The sequence below is a fragment of the Uloborus diversus genome, unplaced genomic scaffold (genome assembly GCF_026930045.1).
Source record: "Uloborus diversus isolate 005 unplaced genomic scaffold, Udiv.v.3.1 scaffold_13, whole genome shotgun sequence".
Classification (NCBI taxonomy): domain Eukaryota; kingdom Metazoa; phylum Arthropoda; class Arachnida; order Araneae; family Uloboridae; genus Uloborus; species Uloborus diversus.
The window spans coordinates 4,992,130-5,017,400 of NW_026557987.1; positions in this window are offsets into that span (position 1 = coordinate 4,992,130).

The window sequence follows — 25,271 nt, forward strand, 5'->3', positions numbered from 1 at the left end:
AAGAATTTTTGATTTGCAAGTGGTCTTTCAAATGAAAAGAAATTACAAATTGTCCTTTCCAGATAAGAAAAATTGAGTCGTAAGTCTTGTAATGAATTTTTAGTTACAATTAGTTTTAATGAGAGTTTGTTTTTCTAGGTGATACCAGCGAAAAGAGTTTGGAACTGACTACCAGACTGACTTAGGACTTAAGTCATCAAGTGTGTTCCGTGAAGAATCAACACTTCTGCTCAAGGTAAATCATTGTTTTCAAATATTTTGATAGATCCTGGTAAAAACCTTTTTGATTTGCCTGAAACAGATTTTGTCAAGTTACATTATGTTTAACTTTACTTAACATGTCTTCCCAAGAGTTAATTAATTTTATAACGAGATGTCTCGAATCGGGCTTTAGCGTCCCAGATACACGCGGCTAAAGGACAATCTTTTAGTATTGTGTAGATGCGAAAACTAAAATTAGTATATTTTAGCAGTGGCGCAGCCAGAACTTTCGTTTAACTGTTCAACCCCTCTATACCGCTCACAATTAAAAAAAGAAATTTGAGGGAAAAAAAATTTCTGCTAGGTAGTTAAAAGTGGTTATTTGAAACTTTGGAATGACATTTTCATTTCAGTGGTTATTAAAATAGAAAATTAGCAGTAGTATTTAAATAAGCAAGCAATCGTCTTTCATGAGTAAGACTTATCATTTACTTTCATGAGTAAGACTTATCATTTACTTTCATGAGTAAGACTTATCATTTACTTTCATGAGTAAGACTTATCATTTACTTTCATGAGTAAGACTTATCATTTACTTTCATGAGTAAGACTTATCATTTACTTTCATGAGTAAGATTTCTCTTTAACCTTTATGAGTAAGATTTATCTTTAACTTTCATGAGTAAGATTTATCTTTAACTTTCATGAGTAAGATTTATCTTTAACTTTCATGAGTAAGATTTATCTTTAACTTTCATGAGTAAGATTTATCTTTAACTTTCATTAGTAAGATTTATCTTTAACTTTCATGAGTAAGATTTATCTTTAACTTTCATGAGTAAGATTTATCTTTTACTTTATTATCTCTTCCACGGGGTTCCCAAACTTTCCCGATTCGCAACACCCTTTGAAAATTTTGACTAGGGTGTAGCGAGAAAATTATACATATCTGTATTACATTGATACTAGAGACACTTCACGGTATCTTTCGCGTCTTCACCCGGTTTGGGAAGTTTTGATACTGCTAAAAGTGTGGGTTTCACATTTCAACCTGTTAGGGTTAACGTTTTAGCGCATGCGTTACCCCCTCTAGGGTATCAGTTGGCTTTTTATAACATCCCTAAAGAACCCTTGAATGTGGCATTGGTTGCCTATGGCATTTATAAGGGTGCTATTTGGCTCCCTATGACACCCTTCCCTACGGTGCCAAATGGCGCCATTCATAGGTGCCTCTGGTGCTAAAATGTTTAACCCTATATGGTGCCGTATGCTACCTGCAATTTTAACGGTGCGTGTTCAGTTGAAACTTTAGAGTCTTGATGAAAAACAGGAAATAATTTTCTAGAAAACTCAAACGTCCCGTAGTTATACCAATATAGTTTCATAAGTCTCGATGCAAAGTGGGAAGGAGTTTAAAGCATTCAGAAGTGATAAAAGGTAGAAATAGTGGAAGCCCCTGTTCTTGAAACCAGGATCCCTAGTCATGAAATTGCATTTAAAGTGAAGAATCGTAAGTCAGTTTCTTTCGTTAGTTTTACGCAAAACGTATCATCCGTTCATCGTAGTTGAACCACGTGACTTTTCGGATCTTTGCCTCAGTTTTTCCAAACCCGAAGTATTGGACTTGCTTCCTTCACTTATTGTTTCCTGCTCTAAGGTTAAACCCCACATCTGGTTGCGGTTTTATAGCAGGAATTTGTTCCTGGAGGGAGCAGTCCAATTTTTGGTTTAGGAAAAGCTGAGGCAAAGACGCAGTCACGTGATTCATCTACGACGAATGGGCGACACATTTTGTGCAAGACTAATGAAAGAAACCTGATTTCATCCAAAATTTCTCAATGGTGGCGCCCTGCCACTAACATCACAGAAGAATTACAAATTGACAATGCTAAACTTTTCCTTCGTGATCTATTTTTCATAACGTTATGATAGTTTCTCTTTGAACTGCTTTCTGGGAAACCAAAAGTTTCGGAATCACACTTTCTTTCATTACAGCCAAAGGTATGTGCAAGTATTTCATACGAGTGTTAGATTTCTAGGGGATAAGGGGCAGTACATTTCAAATTTTGAGTTTTTGCGCAGCCATGGAAATGAATGTGCAATTCAGATTACTTATCAGTTTAGAATTGACTATTGAAATTTTTTGAAACCTGTGTTAGTTATTATTTAAAACTTTCTGCCACTAGTTTCACCTTTTTAAACTTGGATAATTTACTTGAAATATTTTACTTTTGAATAGAAATGTTTCGGTTTGTTCAAAATAACTGCTTCCTATTGCTCAAAAAAACATGGAAATGTTAAATGTGTTATTTTAAGTAAGTATTTCAATCATGTAAGCCAATAGCCGAATTTATTATTATTAATGCACGAATCCTTTTTTTAATTTCTGAAATTAAAACTTTTATGTAATTGGTGAAAGAACCGAAATTACTTTTGTATTTTTAAAATTATAAACTTTTGCATACATAGTAAATGAACTTAAGGTTTCTTTTTAATGAGTAATAAGGATGGTTACAATTTCAAAGATTTTCATTCTAAACCAGGGTTCGAAAAAAATCCTTTGTCTAGAAATTATTCATTTACTTTTTTTTTAAATTTAAATCGGTATTTTTTATTTAAATCTGATTTTTTTATTTAAATAGAAAAATCGGATAGAAACACCTCAATATTTAACTTAAAACTAATGAAATAATTTCTAGTGCTAAGAGATAGTAGTAGTCGCATTGTTAATGGAATTTTATTTTAGCTTATTTTTCCTTCACAGTCTAAACATTATTATTGTTACTCAGAAATACTATTATTCGTAAATATGCCTTATATTTTATGTTAACTAATAGCAGCAAAAATTTGTGAAATGCTATAGTGATGTGAAATGCTATAGTGAAATTTAATGCAATTTTATTGTAGTTTGGAACTTAGTAACTTGTTTAAATTGATATAAAATGTGTAAAAAGCAATTTCTGTGCATTTAATTCAAAAAATAGTTTAAAGATAAGATTAGGAAATCTCTGTCGGCCTCTCTCATCAAAAGCCAATTTCTAACATTATATTGTGTGAGTAATTTTCTAATGAGTTACCAAATTTCTTTGTGACACCAAAGTTACATTCGTATTTAATAAATAAGTAAAACATTTGACGCATTAGTAACGAAAATGTCACATTAAAATTCAGAAACTTACCAATTTAGTGATTTAAATTACAAAAGCAGCAACAAAAAAACAGAAGTTTGTAGCTTTCCAACAATATTTTTCCCAATTTAGAAGAAACGAAACAAAATGATGGAAAGATCTGTCATATTAAAGCATATGAAGCTGTTGCATTCAACAAATGCTAGCATTTGTTTACTTTTACACAATTTTTCACTGAAGCAAAAGTCCATCAATCAATCGCTGTTAGCTCTTTAATAAGAGTCAGTAGAAATATACATGATTTTTTTTTTCAAAAACGAAAGTCTTAAGAAAAGTTCAAGTTTTCCGCTCAAAATTTTGAAAACTTTGGATTTTTAAGTTTTCGCGAAAAAAAATGTAAATTTATAAAATATTTGCATTAAGTTTTTTTTTTCTTCTTAAAAGACTTATTTATGTACGCCATTCTGCATGAAAACACTATCTTAAAACTTACGTCATCAAAGTCAGTTTAGTTTCTCTAGACTTTAAAACATATTTTGCTACTTTTCACGCTAAAAATAAAAATATCTACACCGTTATGGTATCAAATGAAAATGCTTAGAGTGGAGCTTTAATAAGGTTGTGTATCAAAAATGAACTTTTAAGTATGTAGCCGTAAGATCCTAGATTTTTTCAACTATTTACTGTTCTTATCAGTGTCTTGAATCACTGAGACTGGAAAATTTTGGAAACTGAAATTTTGCAGCAGTTAGACGTTTCTGCGCTTTTGAGCAATGCATAGAAACAATAAACTTTAAATAAAAAATCTGAAATATTTTTAATGAGTTACAGATATTGAAACATAATTAGTTGGAAAACCACTAAGCAAAACATGTAATATTAAGTGGAAGTTAGGATTTTTAAAAAATGAAAGTCCGTAAATTTTTATTACGTAATTAAATGTGCAACAATTAATTATGTACAAGACTTGTTCATTTCACCTACAGTTAAGCATTGAATCACATTCAATTCATCATACACTTTAAAACTTTGCTCTTAAAAAATAACTCACATTTTTTTATTAAAATATTGGGTGTTTTTTTATAAATTATTGTAAATTACATGGTTAATTTGAGGACAATAAAAGTATGAAACTAGTAGAAGTTAAAAAAAATGATTGTTTTTATAAATCAATAAAACTTTTTATTTTAAATTTTTTGTTTAATTTTAATTTACATAGAATTTTAAGTAAAATATACATTACTAGGGAGTTGTTTTTTTGTTTAAATATATTTATTGGAAAAAATTATGAAATATATACCGCCGCATATTGACATGACACATGACAGCACACAATTATGCCCAAAACAGATTTTCTCTTCCTACATATTGTTATACTTGCATAACCACGATGCATATTTGCATACAAGACATTTTATCGCATGAAAATCTTGCATATGTCTTTGACTCCTACTGTCTGGCTGCGAGAATTGTTGGGAGGTATGCTTCACCAGCAAGGCAGTTGGAAAGGGAGCTCTACTTGCGGGGAAAAAGTGTCGTGCCCTCGAAAACTGTTTTGCAGCAACGGGATACTGAGTTACTCCTTGGGTAAGTGACTCGTGGTGCTTGCGAGAGAGATACTGCGGGTTACAAGATGGGGTTCCGAGGGACAGACGTGGAACCCTCGAACCGCCATTCGAGGAGTGTTGGTCGGGTTGGAGGATGGCAAGAGAAAATGAGTAGCAAGGGTGTTGTTCCGCGGGGGAGTGTCTCGAGAGGGTACCTTTTACATAATGATATCTTTTCATCTTATCTGATAGAAACTTGAAACTGATCATTCATAAACTATATGATGCTGAAAAGGGGAGGCTTCAGGAGCCTGAACGACGGACTGACTCGAACCTCCGTCTGACGCGTGAACCACCGAATGAAGCCTTCTCATTGGTTGAAAGTCTTTAATCGGTTGGTTGGGTGTCTGGCGGTGGTTCGATTTGGCTGGTGAATAATAGTAGGGGAGTTCAAAGTGTTTTTGGGGATTTACTCGAGCGCGTCAGATAAGTCAAGGAGATACCTTACATTCTGTCAAATACCTACACCAAATGATAGCCTATTTTGTTGGTGGATTCTTCTATGGGCAGCACGACAGATTAGTTAAAAAAAATGATCATAGGATTTATTCAAGCGCATGAAATTAAAATATGGCGAAATAATTACTAGCTAAAAAGCGAACGTTTTTAAAATCTGACGAATTGAGCGTAAGGTAAGGGTATGGAAGGTTTACAAATTTTCAAAAAAAAAAAAAAAAAAAAACTCTTGTCTTGACATACCCAAATGCAGTGTTTTTTTTTTTTTTTTTTTTTTTTTTAAAGAAAAAAAAGAATTACGAAAAGATCTGCCAATACTGCAAGCCGAAGTTGTAAAAATAGTCTTTCAAGTTCAGAGCGTCTTATAAATAATCGTCATATTTTAGGCTACAATGACTGAAACACCAAGCTGAACCTTCTGTAAACAAAATTTGACATGATCGAGTATTTCAATTAGCCGTCCCTCCCCCCCCCCCCATTTTCGAAAATTCGCTACGAGCTTGCGTCATTTCCAAAACGTCAGTTTCTGAATGGTGGCATATTTAAGGTTCAATTAGCATCCCCTCCGAATGTCTGACGCGCTCGAAGGAACAAGTTTTCTTTTCTATTTTATACCCCACCAGATAGAGCCCTACCTCCCCGCCCCTCGAAACATTAACATACCTTCCGTTCTCAGACAAGTTAGAGCATCATAACTAGCAATATCTAAGATCTGACACGCTCGAGTATGTCCTGTTTTTTTTTTTTACATTTATGAATATCACTAGACACTTACCTTACCACTAAAGGACAACATTATATACCATTTTCTCCTTATAATCTAAATTACAAAATATAATGCGCCTCCACGACTATAGAGTAAATCAACATTTAACATGGGCTCCCCTACTATAACGCTGTTTGTCTAAGAAAACAAAGGTTTGAGCGAACTGATTGACGGGTTAATTAAAGTGGTAAGAGCTTATTGTAGAAATCAAACTTAGTGTAAGAAAGAAATGCTCGTTTGTTACATATGAAGTTATGAAAATAGGGTATAGGTAAAGGCTATCATCCTCTTTGATATTTATCGCAAAGCATTTTTAAACAAAACGAGAGCGGTACTAGCAAATTGAAATATAATAAAATATTCCTTTAATTAACTGAATTGTGTTTAATTCGGTAAATATTTTTGAAGAACCGAACATACAATATATAGTATTAAAATACAACCATATAAAGTAAGAAAAACAACGTTAAAAAAAGCACAAATTTGCTAATTACAGCAGACATACTTTACTGTTCAGCACAAAGGTAGTTATTTATCTTACAACCATATAGCACTTCTTGGAAAACAGTCAGTGGGTAGTTACTGCATACAACTGAATATACGTGAAACTTACTAACTATACTACTTTCACGGAAAAGATAGGTAGAAGTAAAACAGGTTACCAGAAGGTTTATCGCAGTGCCAATTTTATTGTTTTTTTTTTAGAAAAAAAAAGGTGAATTTGTCATAAGCTTGACAATAGTTTGCTCTTTTCCCGAGTCAAACACGTAATTGACATCGCCAAATGGCGCATTTCTTCGAGCACATTTGTTCTATATTTTGCGTGAACTCAGTCTAGTGCATCATATAGTTTATGAATGATCCCAAAGACTCGGATGATTTCCATCATGACCTGCCACAATGTCGGTGACACTGCTTTAAAGCATGGATTGCAGCCCTTATTGAAAGTTTTGGTGGAGAAGGGAGGGTTACATATAAACAGGGCCGGATTTGGAAGTGTGGAGGCCCCGAGGCAACGAAGGAGTGGAGGCCCCGAATCAGGGTTCGAAAAGATCATCATATTTTCGAAAATATCCGATACTTTGATATATATCCGATATTTTCGACCCGTGAAAGTTAAAATATTTTGTAAAATTTTACTGTGGGGGCCCTTTTGTTGTGGAGGCCCCGGGGCAGTAGCCCCGCCTGCCCTCCCCTAAATCCGGCCCTGCATATAAAGCAGTTCATTGGCCTTAGCAGCAGTGAGCTCGCATTTAGGCAGCTGCAGTGCATATTGTCATTCACATTTTAACGGGAATATTTAACAGAACTGTTGATTAACTCAGTTATTGAATAACTTTGTGAGATGAGTATTGTTTGCAATTACGGATTGATAAATTAGTTACTCTATTGTTAGGCTAAATATCCTTTTATTCAAAGTGATTAAAAAAATGGACCTACAGCTGTTTGGTGGAGCTTGAATGAAAGATATAGTGGTAGAACTCTAATTGATCGTCACTAGATGTCTCTGTGTGTTATCGTATGTACCATTAGTCAAAATGGAGATCAAGGGGGAAGTGATTTAGCACTCTGATTCAAACCCCCAGTCACCAGACCTAAGACCATCCTTTGAGGACAACTGAAGGATACTGTGTTTATGCCCCTCTTACCTGCCTATCTTGACGAACTGAAAAATTGCATCACTGCAGCGAAACACTTCTGTCGTGGCTTAGGCTACAAGATGTAGGGCTGAAGTGTGTCAGGTATGATATAGTTCAGACCAGGGTTGTCAGTTTGGCTAAATATTACCCATTTTGGCTATTTTTAATCACACTTTGGAAGAGAAAATCAAAAGCATTCACCAAACTGATCTACATTTCGCTTACTACTTTTCATAAATAACAGTAATGCCCCGAAATGTAAAATTTAGTAATCAGAAGATTTCGAGGTAATATTAAAGAAAAAATTTAAACAGCAGATTTGGAAAAGTACAGTAAAGAATCGATGAATCCTACGCATAAAAACAACTGAAATATCTTACAAGTAATTTAGCATGACGTCCCAATATATCTGTGGAAAGGAGAGCGGTTCTCCTGCAAGTTGGCTATTTTAGGTTAATTTCATGAAACTGTTTGGCTGTTTTTCTATATTCATCTGCCAACCTAGGTTCAGACGTCTATAGAAGGATACATAGCTCGTAAGTATGAATTAAGTATGATAAAGTATTTTTTTTTAACTTTTTACTCTAAGAAATATTTCCACGGTTGAAACCCCTCTAATCATCCTACATTATAAAAAGTTTAAGACGACCTGCATTTGTAACTTATCGCTTAAACTGCGCTAGATTTCTTTTTTTCAAAGCGTAAATTTTGAAAATCCTCTTCCTCTTCCCTGAAAAAAAAAGTAAAAATAGTTAAAGGAAAGCAATACATATTTTTCCGAAGTGAGCAACTGCCGTTATTGCTCTTCGACCAAGCGTAAGTTAACTCAAAACAGTTTGATAAAAAGTGATGGGGATAGCTTTAAAACTGTTAGATTTGTAGGTTATTTCATTTTTTCAGGTTAAAATCTATTGAGCAGAATTCGTTACATGCTTAATGTTAAGGAATTTTAGTTTTTTAACGAACTAGCGGTAAACAATAACGAACTAGCGTACAATCGTCACTTAACGTCAGAAGACACCACTCTTTTAGTTTTTATCTACTGCATCAGTATTAGAATATCATTTCGTATCTTTTATTCATTTTTGATAAGCAAGCATTTTTGTTTCAAATATATCAACGGAATGAAAGTTAATTAAAATGCTGTTTTCGAAAGTGAAATTGGCATTTTTAAAAAAAAAAATTAAGATTGGTTTTATGAAATGTATTCAACTGTTTGGTGTCAAATTTAGGTTTTAAATATCCTAAACAATCGTGGCATTATTTTGAATGAAAAATTAGTTGACGGTATATGAAGGACATTGTATTTTATGAAATTAAAAAATATATATGTGGCAAAACAAAGTGTTTATTTTTAAACCCTCTACCTCTTTTTGCGTGCTCATTCCAAAATTCGCACTTACATTGTCCCGCATGATATAATCTCATGATTCAGTTATGAAAAATATTGAAAACAGTTACCTGCGCATAGCTTTAATCTTGATCATTGTTACAGCTCTTAGGGTGTGCATTCAAAGCATTGACATTTGTTCAATAATATAACAATGCTTTTCATAACCCACGCGGTCCTATTCTTTGTTTGAAAAGATAACTTTATCAGGAAAGTTACACAGAAAGGAATTAAAAATCTTCTGCACTTTTTTCATTATATTTTATTGCATTTAGAAGTACTACCATTTTCATGATTCGTTTAGGTTTCCTAGAAGACTCGAACTGGGTTTAAACACTAGGCACGGGGTCATTTGTTCGGGCAAGTGGCAACTACTATAGATAGATTTTATGATTTATGTCAATTTTTTGCAAGTGAATTTATTGCATTAATTTTCATGCAGTTTTTTTAGATTACTTATTTTTGGTTAGGTTTAGTTATTACTATGCGTGCATTGAGTTGACAGTGGGACAAAAATGTGCTAAGGTGTGTGTTGAAAACGTTTTCAAATTTGGATTACAGTGTGCCAAAATTCTGTACAAATCCATGAAAAATACTAAAAAGATCGTCTATGGTATTCAAAAATTTTGAAGTTTCATAGTAGTTAGCAATCATTCTGTAATAGTAATAAACGAACTGGAGGTATATGTCATCTCATTATAAACTCAGTTAACCCTTATACCAGGGGTTCTCTACCTTTTAGACCCTGCGCCCTATTGAAAGACAGACATGAGGTCACGCCACCCCCTACCATATGTGATTAATACATGTACGACAAGCACGCCCCCCATGCGTGATTAATACAATAGAAATCTGAGGATATTTGATCTAGCTGAAACTAATAAATCAGAAAAAAAATCAGATAGTTTTAGGCACAAAATTTAACATTGTCGGCCAAAACGTTATTTTAAACGCATAATTACTAGAGCATATAAAATTAAAGAAACAAATGAAAATAATGAGGTAATAAGGCTCAGTTGAGGTTGTCATAATAATGAGAGAGCTAACCCTGTTATTTAATATTAAGGGGGTCCGGGACACAAAAATCCTCAAATTTTGCAATTTTTTTTTTATAATTTGAAAAATTGCTCCGTTTTTTTCTGCTTAAGAGGACGTTTGAATCTTGTTCCTACCTTAAATAGAAACGAAAGTTATAGTTATTTTTGTTGCATGCATCTAACGAATGTGTACATAAACTTTAAAACTTTAAACGCGTTTTTCTCCATGATGCAATTTTTCCCGATTTCTTGCATTCAAACTCTTATAAGTCAGGAACCGATAGAGATAAAGTAATGAAACTTGGAGCATATCTTTTTCAAGCAATTTACTTTAATTTTTATTCGGCGAATTTGAAAAAAACGTTTACTGCAAAAATTATGATTTTTTAAAAAAAAAGTATCTTCGAATTTTTCGAAATTTTTCTTCAAATATTTTTTATTTTTTATTGAATCAATATTTTTAAAATCGCCGAATAAAAATTAAAGCTTAGATATTTGTGCATACTTTTTTGAAAAAAAATTGAAAATTGACCAACAATATTTTGAGTTATAGCAATTTAAAGCAACCCCATTTTTTTGAAAAAAACTAATTAAATTTAAATAAAAAAAATATTTTTTTTTCATATTTATGTTATGATTTTGCTTATTAAATAAATGATGAATCAGTTCAGAAAACTTCAAAACTCTAAAGTACATAATAAAAATTTTTTCAAAATGTGTCCCGGACCCCCCTTAACAGGTTGACCACAAGTTTCAACAAATCATTGTTTAGTTTATTTTTTACTTCATCTTTTATATCTTCACGCCCCCGAACAACAATCTTTGATGTAACTGAAAATGTTCTTGCATTTTTATGTATAAAAAAACGACCATACTAAACAGTTACAAGAGAAAGTTTAAGTCCATACAAGGTATGGAGTCACGGTTGACTTTTTTTAATTAGAGGAAGTATAGGATACCTGTTACAGACGTCCTAAATTTGAGCATCAGAAGAAAATTAAAGTTTTAAAATGAATTGCAATTAAAAAAAAGTAAAAAAAAAAAAAACTAGGCGAAAATGCCAAGTAAAGTTCTCCAGAGATTGTTATAACTGATTGCTTCTCCCTTTTTTGATGGTTTATCTTACGGAAGTTAAGTAGCACGACTTTTAGAAGGAGTCAATAGCAACATGAATAAAAACAAAAGCACCTTGTCTAAACAAAAGTTGTGTATGTAAAAGTATTTATTTTTTTACTTCTCATTTACTTCCAAACAACTTTATCTTAGGAACATTGCAGATGATATCTTTTTCTTTTTTTCTCCTCATCACAATGTTCATTTCAATTTTAAAATTTCATAGGGTCATATGGCTTTTTTCTTTTTCGGCTGCATATTTTCTGAAAACGACTGTTATTTGCTATAGCTTCATATATAACTTCTAAAACTTTGCTACTATGTTTCGCTTGTATCAAGTAAAGAAAGAATTGTAATCATGATGAATTTCCCACCCCAACTTGATGTTCTATTTCTATCCCTCCTGAACCTCTTTAGATAAGTCTTTTTAGTGACTTCTGTACGAAAAAATCCGCTTAAGTTCATTTGAAATACCCATTTTGACTGTCCAGGGGTACATTTTGACGAGTTATGTCATGACGTCAATACAAAAGTATGTGTATAACTCGCGGAACTCATAAACGATTTGTCTGTCGCAGAAGGATTTAATTCCTAATGGGACTTGAATGCTGTACATTGTGGTTGGGACAGTCGCAGCATTAAGACGCTGACAGGTTAGATTGGCCGCAACTACACTGTTGTACCTCCGTTTTCGGTTGCAGTTGATTGTTTGGTGGACATTTTATTCTGTTTTTGCAAAACATTAGTGGTGATTTGAAATCTCGATTTGGCTCTAAATGTTTCGTCCGGTGCATCACTCTATCCGCCTTTAATAGGCGGCCTTTAATTGTGCTACTTGGTAAGTTTCGTTGGCAATAGCTCCAGCCCATTATACGTTATTTAATTGAATTTTATTTAAAAACAATTGTAACCGCGTGGTAATTTTTAAATATTTCAACCGAGATAAGTTTTAAGGTTTTGAAACGTATATGCTGTTTCACAAGTACTTTAGAAAAACCATGTGATGTCCATATCATTTTTTTCCCCTCGAGCAACTTTCTAGTTGTCAATGAAAGGTTTTCTATGCTTAATTAAATTGTCCATGTTTCAAGGTAATTTACTAGCGACAATATGCCTGAAAAGTCATTTATTAAAAATTGAAGTTGAAATACAACTAAAATGATGCGTAAGTGTTTGTTTGATATAAAAGAAGATTGGCATTCACATTTATAATTCTCCTAACTTTATGTTTAAAAAAAATTACAACTTTGATAACTTTTGATTACACGTTTTGATTGAAAATTGTACATTAAAGCTGAACAGAAACATTGCAGCAGTTATAAAATTCAATATTTACTAATTCTTAAAGATCTATTTAATTTATTTCTTTAGATATTTACTAACTTATTTTTTAATGGAAAGTTCAATGAAATCCAAAATTCAATTTTATGGTATCAAAATGAAGTTTTTTGATGTTAATGATTATGCATAGCAAGTATCGGTAAAACTTCCCATGCTCTGAATGCAACAGGAGGAAATTAATGGGGAAAAAATAGGGAGATGAAAAAAGTAATTGAAGGGTTTGCAGCAACAAAGGTTTAACTCCATTTTTGATTGTTGGTAAATCTCCAGGAGTTACTCCATGTTGCCTCAAGCAGCTCATTCTAGCAAAAAACTTGAGAACTATCAACCGGAGATAACTCCTTGTTGAACTAAACGATCAAAAAATGGAGTTAACTCTTAGTTGCTGCAAACCCTTCAGTTAATGGTTTAAAATAAATGTACATTTTTTAATCTTTATCTATATATATAATTCTCTTACGTGCCGGCAAATGAAGGGGTGAATTTCTAAACCTCTGTTGGCAACACTTCGCCGATAAATCATGTAAACAAACTTCTACGTTGTTTTGAAATCTTGAATCACAGAATACTCAACGAACTTTTTTTTTTTTTTTGAGATGAGTTTGAGTCGGGCTGTGGCCCATTTCAACCTTAATCAGCAAAGAAAAGCTCAAAGAAGGCAGGAAACCGTTCTTGAATCCAATTTAAGACGAGCCATTTCCAGAGTTGTATTCTCTGATTCGCTGCCGATAATTTTTAGCGGCTGGGGAATTTTCAGTCAGCAGTTCCTTCAACAGATCAGGTGCGTCACACAATGCCGGTAACCGCACCTTTCCGTCATGGCAACATTTAGTATATTTATTTGCAGTATTACGCTCTTTCTGCCAATAAAGAGCACCACAAAATTCGCATTCTTCACACATTGCTCCACAATCATGTTCATCGGCAATGTTGTTTTGAACGCGTAGGCGCTTTGAGCGTCGTCTATTCTCTGCTTCAGTACGACAGTTCAGTTCAAAATGAATAACCGAGAAAGAATTTACTTTATTCCTTTTATTCTCAGCTGAAAGGTTTCGCCAAATTTGTTTAGGGTTATAGTAGTTTTAGTATTGTGCAAGCAAAGTAGCCTTGGCGAGTTTTTTAGTCATGGCCAGCTCTATGTGGCATTATCAAGAACAAGATCTTTTGAAGCAGTGTCAGTTGTGGCTCCCAAACGGGACATTTTTAATTGTGTATATGAGGAAGTTTTCTCAGATTAGAATATATAAGAGTGTAAATATGTAAATATATAAGAGTGTAAATAATGTAAATACATCCCACGGGGGAGCCTGTAACCCCTAGAGGGCGCGTCCCCAGGTGGCGGATAGGGGAATGCCTTCATTGGTTTTCCAATGGGTGGTAGAAGGGAAATAAAATACCTTCCGCGGACCAACAGGTAGAAGTGCAATCTCTCCAAAGCAATGACAGACACTTTTGTATCTATAATGGTAAAGTTGTGCACATTGCCAAGGCAGTCATCTTACATACAGCAAAGTTAAACTGTCGAAAATCTGGCTAAAGCAGACAAATTAACATTATGAACGTAATTTTCATATTGGTTAAATGGATGGTGACCTAAATGCAATTACCAACTTTAATTTTTACGGAAAATTTTAGCTAGGCTAATGTATTGGCATACAGCGAGCGAGCGAAGCGAGCATGGATCGCGAAGCGATCCACAGGGAACTGCGTAAGCAGTTCCGGGGGTTGGCGAGCGATAGCGAGCAGGGGGGCGATAGCCCCCTAGTTTTTTTGAATTCTATGCATTCAGTTTCTCAGCAGCTTTTGTTCTAGTTATTATAACTTTGTTATTGATGTGGGAAGTTTTATTGATCTTAAAACGTTATAAGCCTAAATCTTTCTAGTGACGTAATTACTTAAAAGGCACATTTTCTTTAATGCATGAAATTTTCTGTTGTGGGTTTTGTGCCTACAAAAAGGGGGGGGGGAGCAGTGCTCTGATTGGGAACTCGTTTTATATTCCAAATTGTTAGGGATGTTCTTGCTTTTTTCGAGAGAACCTTTTAAACATTCTTCAAAAAGAATAAAATAGAACTTTTTACAATGATTAGGTTTTCCTAACTCTTTTATTTGCCGGTCATTCTTAAAGCTACATTTTTATACCTTAGAGCTGCTCAAAGGAGCGCAAATTTAAATTTTAGGATAGCCAATTGTTTTGGATTTATAACTTTAGATGAGCAACATGCATATTTCTGTTGTATACAGTTTTCCATGCTTAGCTTGCTGTTTTGCATATGTTTGAATACTTTAAAATGGTATTATGTTTAAATAATCTGTACTATATAGTGTAAAGAATATTGTGTTGTGAGCAAACAAGTACCAGATATTTTAAAAATCAGTTTAAGGTTTATTAAAGTAACTACAGACTTCTGCGCCATAATGTCGACTATCTGGAGAGAAGAGGCCAGTTTCATCTGGTCAGGGACCTCCAGACGACAAAAAAAAAAAAAAAAAAAAAAAAAAAACCAAAGATGCACGTGGTCTGACTTTTTAAACAAAGGGCAATGTCTAGTGAAGCATATTTGATGCATACACTTGTGCTTACCAACTGCGCCTCTGTTTCATTTAAAAGCAAAATTAAATAAATGAAAAGAAATTACAAATGACACGCGGTGTTCTGGCTGGAACTTGCTTTGTGTTCCAAATTGTTAGGGATGATCTTGCTGTTCTCGAATAAAGGCATAAGAGGACGGGGAAAAAACATGTTAACAATGTTTAAAAAAAAAAAGCTCTTAATAATTCTTGAAGCTACATTTTTATTCTGTATAGCTTCCTTATGGAACACCCTTTAAATTACTTTTAAAGCATTCTAACTATGGCTAAAATAATTAGTTTTGGAAATGTGTCATAATTTTTTCTTATATATAATATGTGTAATGTACAACTTTATGCTGTTAATTTCTTTTCATTTTTATTATCTGTATAAGTTGAAAGTGTATAATTATGTGGAGTATTATTTTGGGTTTTAAATTCATACAAAACATTTCAATGAGTTATATAAGTTTAAGACTTATCAAAACATTCACTGACTTGTGTGTTAATGTCGACTATCAGGGGGAAGAGATCAGTTGCATCTGGTCAGGGAACCCCTGACGACTTAAAAATACACAAGTACAGATTTCCTGTGTAAATTTTCTCCTGTGATGTATGAACTGTCAACCCATTTACTGATATTAAATTTATTGCCAGCAATGAAGTAATTGTAATTAATATGCAATTACAAATGCAGATTGCTTTTGATTTTAAATGAATTGAATGTCATTTTTTTTAAAAACTCGTTTTCAACTCGTTTCTTTCTCTAGACGACGTTTTTCAAAATTCTTCAACATTCAAAATTTCTAGTGATCAAATGTTCACATCTCTGTAATGGACAGGGCTGTTGAAAGTGGATTGCTGACAATTCTTTTTCAAAGAGCTTTATTACTCCTTTCTTTAAATTTCTTCCAATTAAATATTCAAGCGATTTAGAGCTGTCTGACAGAGAAAGAAATTTTTAATTTAAAACTACTACTTTTATATTGAGACTCGAATAATTATCTTCATTTTAAAAGAGAAGGAATATTACTTTACTTTTTTGGATACTTTTAAATTTGCATACAGTTAACTTTCAAACAATAGTTAAATAGTATAGTAAACAGTAACTCAAGTCATGAACAATATCATGACACATATTTTATTGAAAGATAAATATTAAATAAGAAGAAAAAAATGTACATAAATGTGTACATTTTCTGGAGGATAGCAGCTATTCCAAAATTCAACTTTTCAAAATTTTAAAAATGTCGCAGCTGAAAACGGAATTTTTTGCAAAATTTTAATGGTGCCGCGCCATTTCACCGACACGAAATACCTCCCCCCTCCCTTTTACCTTTTTGATCCAACATTTGAGATACATTAAGAGAGGGGGGGGGGAGAGAAATTTTAAAGTCGGCGAACGGGATATTAACCAATTTTATTCAGCTTTTTTTCTTAATTTCTTGTTTTTTAATAATCTTCTTAAATGTATTTTTATGCACGAAATTATATACGAATGTGTCCCATAAAATAAAAGAAATAAATAGTAAAGGAATAGACTTAAAAAAAAATTTTAAGTAAATAACGCCACATCTAATACTTGATTTTAAAGTACTGAAATAAAATTCTTTAACATAGAAGTATGACTTTTTTCACTACACTTAAAGGTAACATGTATAACAAAGTTGTCAACTTGAAAAAGTTTTAGTTTCAGATGCGTAGAAAAAGAAGTTTTTCTCATATTGTTAAAAACTGTAAAACTACTGAAGCTATTAAAAAATCTAAAATAAGAAAATGAGTCTTTAAAGCTGACAAAACAAACTTGACCAAAGAAACACCTTGTGTTTCTAAAATTAGATCCCTTTAGGGTCTATTTAAGTAACTACAGACTCGTGCGCTAAATTGTCGACTATCTGGAGCGAAGAGGCCAGTTGCATCTGGTCAGGGACCTCCAGACGACAAAAAAAAAAAAAAAAGGCGCATGTGGTCTGATTTCTTACGTAATGTGTCATCTTTACTGAAATATGTTTGATGCATACACTTTCGCTTACCTACTTCGTCTCTGTTTCATTTAAAAGCAAAATTAAAGAAATGAAAAGAAATTACAAATGACAGGGTGTTCTGGCTAGAACTTGCTTTGTATTGCACATTGTTAGGGATCATCTAGTTGTTCTCGAGTCAAGGCATAAATGATTGCTTAAAGAGGACGGGGAAAAAAACATGTTAACAGTGCTTAAAAAAAAACTCTTATTAATAATTCTTGAAGCTACATTTTTATATCATATAGTTTCCCTAAAGAACACCTTTTAAATTACTTTTAGTGCAGTCTAACTATGGCTAAAGCAATTAGTTTTAGAAATGTGTCATAAATACTTCTGATATATACTATGTGCAATGTACAACTCGATTCTGTTCCTTTCTTTTTATTTTTACTATCTGTATTAATTGAATTAGTATAATTATGTGGAGTATTACTTTGTGCTTTAAGTTAATACCATGCATTTCAATGAGTTATAAAAGTTTAAGACTTATCAAAACTTTTACTGACTTGTGTGTTAATGTCGACCATCAGGGGGAAGAGATCAGTTGCATCTGGTCAGGGAACTACTGACGACTTAAAAATACACAAGTACAGACTTCCTGTGTATATTTTCTCCTGTGATGTATGAACTGTCAGTCATTTTACTGATATTAAAATTATTGCCTGCAATGAAGTAATAGTAGTATATAAAAAATTACAGATGCAGATTGCTTTTGATTTTAAATGAATTAAATGTCATTCGTTATTTTAAAAACTCATTTTCAATTTGTTTCTTTCTCTAGAAGACGACGTTTTTCAAAATTCCTTAGCATTCAAAATTTATAGTGATCAAATGTTCACATCTCTACAATAGACAGGGCTGTTGAAATTGGATTGCTTGCATTCTTTTTCAAAAGCTATATTCACCTTTTCTTTAAATCTTTTTCCATTCAATTTTGAGCGCTTTTTTTTAAAATTTAGACTGTCTGACAGAGAAAGAATTTTTTAATTTAAATACTAAGATTTAAATAATTATCTTCAACTTGAAAGATGAAAAATAGTACTTTACTAATTTGGATGCTTTTACATTTTCATACAGTTAACATTTAAACAAAAGTTAAATAGTATACTAAATAGTAACTCAAGTCATGAACAATATCATGACACAGATTTTATTGAAAGAGAATTGAATAAGAAGAAAAAAAATGCACCAAAATGCGTGTACTTTCTGGAGGATAGCGGCCATTCCAAAATTTAATATTCAAAATTTTAAAAACGTACCGGTTTTAAAAACCCGGTTCAGCTAATGTTTTCATTACCTGAACTGGGTTTTTGTGCACAAATTTAATGGTGCCTCGCCGACACGAAATATCCCCCCCCCCCCCCCCGTTTTATCTTTTTGATATTACATTTAAATTATTAAGATGGGGGAGAGAAATTTTAAAGTCGGCGAACAGGACGTGAACCGTTTTTATTCTGCTTCTTTTTTTCTTTTCTTGTTTTTTAATAATCTTCTTAAATGTATTTTTATGCACGAAATGCTGTCTGAAGGAAAGAAGTTTTTTCTAAGAAAGAACTCAGCGGAAAAGGTCTTTACAGTTCGGATGTATTTTATATACGAATGCGTCCTATTAAATAAAAATTGTTCTTATATTACTTAATGAACAGACTTAAAAAGATGTTTTTAAAAGCTTATAACGCCACATCTAATGCTTGATTTTAAAGTATTGAAATGAAATCCTTTAACAAAGAAGTATGGCTTCTTTCAATGCACTTAAAGATAACGTGTAAAACAAAGTTGTCAACTCGAAAAAGTTTTAGTTTCAAATGTGTAAAAAAAGAAGTATTTCTCATATTGTTAAAAACTATGAAACTACTGAAGCTATAAAAAAAAGTCTAAAATAAGTCTTTAAAGCTGACCAAAACAAACTTGACCAAATAAACACCTTATATTTTTAAAATTAGATCGGTTTAAGGTCTATTTAAGTAACTACAGACTTGTGCGCTAAATTGTTGACTGTCTGGAGCGAAGAGGCTAGTTGCATCTGGTCAGGGACCTCCAGACGACAAAAAGAAAAAAAAAAAAAAGACGCATGTGGTCTGACTTTTTACACAAAGTGCAATGTTTAATAAAGCATATTTGATGCATACACTTTCGCGTACCAACTGCGCTTCTGTTTCATTTAAAAGCAAAATTAAAGAAATGAAAAGAAATTACAAATGACACGGTGTTCTGGCTGAAACTTGCTTTGTATTGCAAATTGTTAGGGATGATCTAGCTGTTCTCGAATAAAGGCATAAATGATTGCTTAAGGAGGACGGGAAAAAAACATGCTAACAATGTTGAAAAAAATAATACATTCTTATTAATAATTCTTGAATCTACATTTTTATCTCATATAGCTTCTTAAAGAACACCCATTAAATGACTTTTAGAGCAGTCTAACTATGGCTAAAATAATTAGTTTTGGAAATGTGTCATAAATACTTCTGATATGTACTATGTGCAAAACTTTACGCTGTTCCTTTCATTTTATTTTTATTATTTGTATAAATTGAAGGTTGATAATTATGTGGAGCATTATTTTGAGCTTTAAGTTAATAATCATATCGATGACTTGTATAAGTTAAAGACTTATCAAAACATTCTCTGACTTGTGTGTTAATGTCGACTATCTGGAGAGAAGAGGCCAGTTCCATCTGGTCAGGGACCTCCAGACGACTTAAAAATACACAAGTACAGATTTCTTTCATTGCACTTAAAGGCAAAGTGTAGAACAAAGTTGTCAACTCGAAAAAGTTTTAGTTTCAGATGTGTAGAAAAAGTTTCTCAATTGTTAAAAACTATGAAACTACTGAAGCTATAAAAAAAAATCTAAGAAAATGAGTTTATGCAAATTAAAAAAGGATTAAAAACTTAAAAGAATATTAATGGAATAAATTTGGAAAAAAAGTAATATAGCACTTCACAAAATGTGTAGTACTAAATTGTAACGAAGCTGTGATGTATGTAGTTTTATCTTGTAAATGGCACTCTTGTCATGGCAGATCTTCCAAGTTGAGAACAGGGAAGGTAAATACTTTCTGCGAACATTTAAGCCTTTATAAGTAGAAAGCTGAGCAACAACATTTCAAAGAAAGTTTTTTAAAAGGAAGAAAAAATGAAAACTTGCATGTAATCAAGTGCTTTAAAAACATTAAATGAAAAAAAATGAAATTTAAAAAATACTAATTCGAAGATTGAAAGAAGAAAAGTTCAAGCACACAAAGAAGAAAAAGTTGCTTGCTGGACTGCGCTAGGTCAACTGCGCATGCTGTAAATACAGAGCTGCTTCAGTGAAGTTACTTCATGAAACACAGATGCACTATACACTCAATGAAATTGTTATTCCGCAAGTATGATTATTGCAGCAAGTCTCATAAAAACTTCCAGTTTTATTGTCAAATCATTTTCTGTGGCAAGCATTAGATCCTGTTCATTGTACTAATTTCAGAACTATCAAAATAACTTTATCTAAGAATACAACTAGCTCTGTTTGATGTTTAAAGCAAAAATGTTTATATTGAAATATTTCACTACAAAGATCGACTAGCAATAAGGGCAAGACTGTCTTTCAAGTTGCTCCTTTAAACTGAATATTAATGCAACTACTGACTGATTCAGAGTCTAAGACAAACTACAAAAAAAAAAAAAAAAGGGGGGGGGGGGAAATCACTACAGCTAAAGATTTCATGTTGATATGAGTGACTTTCTTGAAATCACGGTGTTCTTGTACTATCTGGAGCTTGAAAGATTTTTTTTTCACTATGTGGATTGAATCGGAGCAGGGAGTGTCCTAGAAGTTGCGTCATCAAACTGGCTAGCAATGCAGCTACTCCCTGACTCACAGCCTAAGACAAACTGAACCCAAAAATAATTCCCAATTTATCTGCAAAACAAAGAACTCGGTTAGAGCTAAAGATTTTGTGCTTACATCAGTGACTCTCAAGAAACCATTAGATTCCTGTACCATCTGGGAACGAAAATATGTTCTTCACTACGAACTCGACCATTCTCGGACCCGCTTTTGAATACCCGAGTTTACTTTTTATTTGTCTACTAGATACTCTTTTTTCTTTCGAAAAATCTGATTGTGCTGGACAAAAGTGGAGGTCCTGTCTCTCACTGCAGCTACAATTTATTGCTTGATAAATCACCGAAATTTGATGAAGTTCTCCTTTTTCCAAAGCTTCAACAACTGCAACTGTGTTTCAGTTTAACCCAGTGAGATTTGTTGTTTTCCAAACACTGCTGTTTCAGAAAAGACAACACTCCTAAACAAGCATCCTGTCATGAAGTCTATTTCTGAAGCATTCATAGTCTGATAAATTATCAGTAAAAAAAGGAGTTGAAACAATAGATTTCATTCCATGTAGAAACGAACAATGCTAATTTTTTGACAAAGTTTCAAAGCTTTACTTTGGCCAAGGATCAGCTGTGGTCAGGGTGCACAAAACAGTCGATAATCTCCAACATGTTCAATATTGCAGTACTGAGCTAAATGCTACTCAGGACTTTTGATATGTTGTTCATGGATTTTGTTTTTATAATTTTGTGTATTGCTCAAAATAAATTTCTGGTTGTTGTATTGCACTTGTCCTGAAATGTTGCTGTTAGTGCAATGCAACCAGCAAATATTTAATCATGCTTATAATTGCACTTATATTGAGTCTGTACCATTATGTATTTCTTAATATTGATTAATTATTACTGCAAAACAGCAATGCACAATCTTTAACAGTTAGAAATTTTTTTCTCTAATTTTTTCTTCATTTTATTCTATTAATTTATCTTTTTTAAAAAGTTATTTTAATATAATTTCGAAAAAAAATCTGTAATTTATATTAACTTCTTACTAAGCAGGTTTTTTTAACACTGCAACAGTATCCGGAAATGTATTTAATGTGAAAATTAAACTGTTGTCGATGTATAACTTACTTGAAAGTCTGTACATTTTTCCAGCTATTCAACTTTCGGAAGCTTAAAAATATTTTGCATTTAGAAATAATCTCTTTGAAAGCACGATTTAAAAACTATTTTACAATTGGCATGACAATTGATCAGCAGATAATTGGCTTTTCAGGCATAGCATCTCCTCTATAACATAAAATTTATCGATTATCATTATTAACAGGAATGCAATTAATGTGGGGAAAAGGTTCTTAAATGCATATTTACCCATTCTTCCTTGGGCCATGCGGGGGGGAAATGGTCAGCACAAAGAATAGCAATTTCAAGTATAAAAAATCGATGTTTTTAGTGGCGTCTGATATCTAAAACTGCAACAACGAAACTAACTAAAAGGTGGAAAAGCAACGAAAATTCCTTGCACTAATGCCTTACCAAGGAACCACACGAAGAGTGGTGATCGAAAAAAGTTGAAATAAATGGCAATAAAAAGAGCATATTGTGACTTTTTTTGGACACAAAAAGTATTTGCCCTCGTGCTCACGTTAACCTGATATAATGAATTAGTTTGCCAAAATTTTAAGAAAAGAGCCAAATTTAACGACTTGGCGAGAATTTGAAGATACCAATTTCTCGTTGACAATTTCAGTTCGCATGTGGTAGAACCACCATCTGCAAAGAGTGAAAGATGTCTCCTCACTTTACCAAAACTCGCTCAATTTGTCGACTTTTCTTAAATTATTGGCGGACTTTCAGACCTCCTATTTTGATTACGGGGACACGAGGGTAAATAATGTATCCAGCAACGTATTTTACTATGCTCTTTCAAATGCTACTAATTTAGTTTTTTTTTTCATTATTACTTTATCGCATGGTTCAGAAGGGGTCGGAAGGAATTTTAATTGCTTGCTCCCTTAGTTGCAATCGTTTGCAGAAAGGACTGTTTCACATAGATTCATAAGACAAAGTTTAATGTTTGGTTCTAAAAGAATATTGTTAGGGGAACCGCAAAACTGTCACTAGATTCGGAACCTTATTTTTGTCGCCAACTTACCTGCTTATCGCCAAGTGGGTGACAAAGATGTGAAGACAACGAGCTTGCCAAGTAGCCACCAAATTGTGAAGTTACTTCAAGCTGCATTTACTTCAATTTCCACTTTTCGCAAAAGAAAAAAGATAGTAAAAGCACTTTTGGAACAACCAACTGCAACCGAAAAGAGAGGGGCAAGACTTAACTATACTCTATGCAGACTCTACTCGCAAAATTTCCAACTTTTAAAAAACAATTTTTTAGTCATGCGAGGTACATATATTCAACGCAAGGCCAAACAAGTACGGACGTGCCAAAAAAAAGTTGACATTTATTCGGGTGTGAGTAAAGGTAAATGAAGCCGAAATTTGTGGAATTTTTTTCCTGGATTTAAATACTTTCTTTACTTTGATCAAGGAAGTTAAAACAGAGTTGAGCTTAGAGCAATCTTGATTCCTACTTCGATAGCACTGAAAATTCTTTGATTCCCCCCCCCCTTTTTTTAGTGTAAAACTGCGGTTTATATTTCATCCTTTTTTTCTGCTATTTTATACTTTCGGTTTTTACTGTGTTTTTTGAAAGTTTAACATTTCCGTTCTCTTACAGTTTTTTATAACATATTACTCGTATTTTTCTCAACTAACAATAAAAAAAAAAATTATTTTACGAAAAATATCCCTTTCTTTGGATATAGGAGAACAAAGAGCAAGTCTAAGTGCTTATCATAGATTTTTTTTTCAGTGGTCTAATTGCACGTGGTTTGGAAATTTCCTTCAATGCCAATAGCTCTAACGATTTTGACTCACCTGAAAAGGGGAGAAGCAATCATTTTCGAATTTCTGTGTACACTCGAACAGGAGTATGCTAGCACATTGAGCTGTCGCTTAACATGATGGTGAATAAAATGCGATTGCAATCTTAACTGATGAAAAGCAAGTTCTGATTATGCTAACAAGATGAGTTTAGCTACGATCATACCCCTTTGCGTAAAGAAATAAGTAGATACTATATGGAAGGTTTTAACAACGTAACTGATTTATGCCTTAAACTCTAAATTTTGATCTTCGAGCGTAGTCTCAAACTCTAAAATATTGGCAACAATTAGGTAATTCATTTCGCTGCCTCCTTTAAATGAGCAAAGAAATTGCATTTTTGTATTGTAATTAGGTAATCTACTTAATTGCCTCCTTTGATTGAGCACAGATTCCAGTTGAGTAATGTAATTAAGTAGTGTAATTTAACTGCGTACTTTGATCGAGCACATAGATTGAATTTTAGCAATGTAAATATGTAATTCAATTAACTGCGTCCTTTGAATGAGCACAGAGATGACATTTTAGTGCTGTAAGTCGACAAACAAGGTTTGAATCGTCTTTCGTAAAAAAATAGTGTTTTTTTAAAAAAATAATTACAATGTTTGATACCTCTGTATAACGAGCATTTATGAACTTTTACGTTGATGGTTTAGTTCCTGAAACTCGGAGGCGTCTCGAAGTAAAATTTCTGGGAGGACCAAAACTCCTGATTTGCCGAATGGAGCTTAAAATTTTCCTAAATCGTTAATCAAAACGAGCCGTATGACGATCATTTTGCCGATTGATAACTTTGCCGAGTCGTCAAACTTTGTCGACTAAGGAAATTTTCGGATGGTCACAGTGGCTGCCCGTGACCCCTCATCGTGGCGCTCCTGCTGATACTTGAAAAGGAAGGTATTAAGATTAGCTAAGTAAAAAAAATGGCTAAATTGAAATTTTGAAAAACCTCGGTAAACTCTGTATAATTCTCCGCTCGTCCCAAAAATGATACCGTGTAGGAATTCATGCACTGTCTTTCGAGCGTTAAAAGTTTTGTAACACTTCAAGCAAACAATTAAGTAAACAGTCCATTCTTGTCATACAAATAAATAATTCAAGCGATTGATAATCTGTTTTTAGATGAGCTTATATATTTCTGCCCGTCAGCTTCCCTAAATTTGTTCACGAGCTGAAATATTTCCGACATTGCGTTAATTTTCATTATGTTTTAATGGGTATTTACTAGA